Genomic DNA, 3,398 nt, shown 5'->3' on the forward strand with positions numbered 1-3,398 from the left:
ATGAACTTGAATAATTAAGAAAAAAAATTAAACCATTGATCCAGCTTAGTAGCTCCATAGATACTTTAGGAATAGAGGGAAGAAAACACGAAAAATATACAATAAGCTTGAATAATTAAGAAAAAAAATTAAACCAAAAACAATGACTTCTGAATGGCAAAGAGCAAAAGCTGGGCATGTTGCCTTGTAACTTGTCAAAATAATGTTATTTAGGGGGTTCACCTAAAACGGTAGGAATAGTTGTTGGGTAATAAGGCGCATTTAACTGATTAAAGTCCATACATACACTTTGAAGTTCGCTCTTCACCAAGGAAGTAAGAAATCAGCCATTGCTCTCAGTCTCACCCATACGATTCAAGTACTTCCACAATAACATATATGGTGGGGGTTGTTGAGCCGTTTGGTTCATGATGTTGGAGTTTTCCTCTGAAACTCACAAGAAAAATTTATTACAAGAAACCAAAAGGCGAAGAACGACAAATATTATGAGGGGGTCCCCAATTGTCACACCATAGCATTAATTGTAGAGTTCAGAGATTGAAAACTTTACTAGTAAAGTAGTGATAAGGAAGGATTGAGATCAGATATTGCATTTGATGCAATACTTATTCATGTCTGAAATTGAAAGTAAAAAAAAAACAAAACAAAACTTTCAATCTCAACATTGAATAAAAAAAACTAAAAAGAAGTAAAAATGTAAAAATATTTTGTAAAGAGGGAAATGAGAATATCACTTGATCTCAATCCGATAAGGATATCATTTGCCATATCAGCGTATTATATATATATATATATATATATATATATATATATATATATATATTCTCAAAGGTTCTTTACATGCAAATCCTGGTAGGTGATAACTTAAGGTTTGAATTGTCATCCTTCACTTACGATGTATAAAAATACATATAAAAAATAGTTTTATACAATTCTGTTTTATTCGTTTGCTTAATGATTGTTTATATAACAATAACATAAGTATTTTTTACTTGTAACAATATCCTGCCTATGCCAGTTATTAGTTATCACGTTCAAATTTTATCACTAGCATTAAATATGTTAGTTCATTTTATCCATGATTTTTCTAATAATTGTACAACTACAATAATAAAGGAGAGAGAATTCAAACTTTATCTAAAGTTAGATTTCCAAAATGGGAGGATGCATGTTGTGATTACATGTATCCTTACATAACAATGACATGTGTCAAACGCACCCATCAATTATCAATCTTGTTTGAGTTTTATAAATTAAAAAAAGCCATGTTAAGTTGTTAATGAGTGCCTTAACTAATACATGCTCAATTTTTTTTTAAAGAGAGTTTCAATCTATAGCGTCAGTTTCTAATGATATTTTTTATTATCAAACTAAGACACCAATCAGTTTTTGGTGTATGCGAAGATTGAACCCTATATTTCTTATTTAATCATTAGAGACTTTACCAGTTGAGCTAACTGGAATCCACAATACATGCTCAATTAATTATGAATTGTAATGCACACTTTTCAAAAAATAAAATACATGTATTGATTGATTCATTGGTTTATAAACATAAATTGTGTGCTTTTTTAAATATATCTGTACAGTTTGACTTTATTTTTATAAAAAATGCATACAAATATTATTTAATAACATTATATGCATCTTAACCATTGCTGTTAGAGGATTAGTTAACAATAAAAAAAAAATCAAATAAGTAAGGGCCATGTATTAGTTATACAGACACCTATTCATTATCAATTTATTATTGTCCTTTAAGTTTTAGGGGGAAAAATTGAATGCATAATTAATACAAATAGGGTGATTTACGTCCTTTTGTGTTACACATGAAAGCAAAAACCAGCCAACTTAAATTCAGCACCACTTATAGTTAATAGGTAGGGGTAGTAAAACCCAACACGACTAATTTGTTTATAAACAGGTCATGGGTTGAGGCTAAACGGGTTCGGGTCATATTCGGGTTGACACGGCTAACCTGTTTAATAAACGGATCGTGTTTATGTTTAACATGCGAACCCGTCTGACCCGTTTAACTTATAAAATGATTAGTTATTTTGATATTATTGCTTAATTAATAGTTGTTTTTATATGTTTATTACTATATTTATAGTTGTAATTGTATTTTAATTTTAGATATATGAAAATTGATAAAAATTATATAGGTTTTGTATGACCTATTAATCTTTTTTTTTGAAAGCGTATGACCTAATAATCAAATAGATTATTAAATGAGTCATTTGTATTGATCTTTATATGATTTGTTAATTAAACGAGTTAAATGTGTTGAGTTTGGTCGACCTATTTAATAAACAGATTGTGTTCGAGTTGAAGATTCCTAACGAGTCCAAATCTTCTGTCTCACTTTTCCTGCTCCACTCTATACTCTACCAATAAAAACTTGTCATGTGTTCACTTAATTAATTAAATACTACTATTAATTAATAACGGTAGCATTAATAAGTCAATAATGATAGTATTTAATTAATTAGGTGAACACGTGACTAATTTTTATTAGTAGAATATAGAGTGGAGTAGAAAAAGTGGGATAGAAGATTTAGACTCATTCCTAACACGTTACTAAACAAGTCTAATTTGGGTTAACCTATATAACTGAATACACCTGGCTCAACACGACACAATGTCGACCCGGGAATACAAATTGTGGCCCAATTAACAGGTCATTTAAGTTTTATAGAAAAAAAATTGAATGCATAATTAATGCAATAAAGTGATTTGGTCCTTTTGTCTTACACATTGAATGAAAAACCTGCCAATTTAAATACAGTACGCCAATTAATACAATACCAATACAAGTCCTTTTCGGTTACACACTGTAACTTACTTTTTTTTTGGTCGACAACCTTTTGTGTTACACATGGGAAAAAAACAGCCAATTTAATGGGTTGTACCTTGTAACCCATAGGTGTAGTTAATAAGTTGTTACTTCAAACCAAAAAACAAAAATCTAAGATCATAAAAAAAAAAAAAAAAACAACTTTCATGAGTTCATTACAACGGTCTACTTGGTTGACTGTGAGTGATTAAAAAAAAGCTGTGAATCAATGTAAAAGTGATAGACAATCAGGACCGACTGAAGGCTTAGGCAACTTAGACTTAGGCTTAAGACCCCCACCACAAAAAATATTTACCCTTTACAAAAAAGGCCCCCATCCTATTGTAAAAGGTTCAAAATTTAGTAAAAAATATGAATTTTTTCAAATTGTTATGCACTTTTTATTATTAGTTATGTTAGGGATATCACAAATTTTACTATAGATTTACAAACTGACATGTTACCAATCACAAAAAAGCATTTTAAATATTCATTAATTACATTATTGAAGCTCATCAATCACTATTATTGTCACATTATATTATGAATATTTTGTAATACC

This window comes from Castanea sativa, chromosome 1, assembly GCF_040712315.1.
Source record: "Castanea sativa cultivar Marrone di Chiusa Pesio chromosome 1, ASM4071231v1".
In the NCBI taxonomy this organism is placed as follows: Eukaryota; Viridiplantae; Streptophyta; class Magnoliopsida; order Fagales; family Fagaceae; genus Castanea; species Castanea sativa.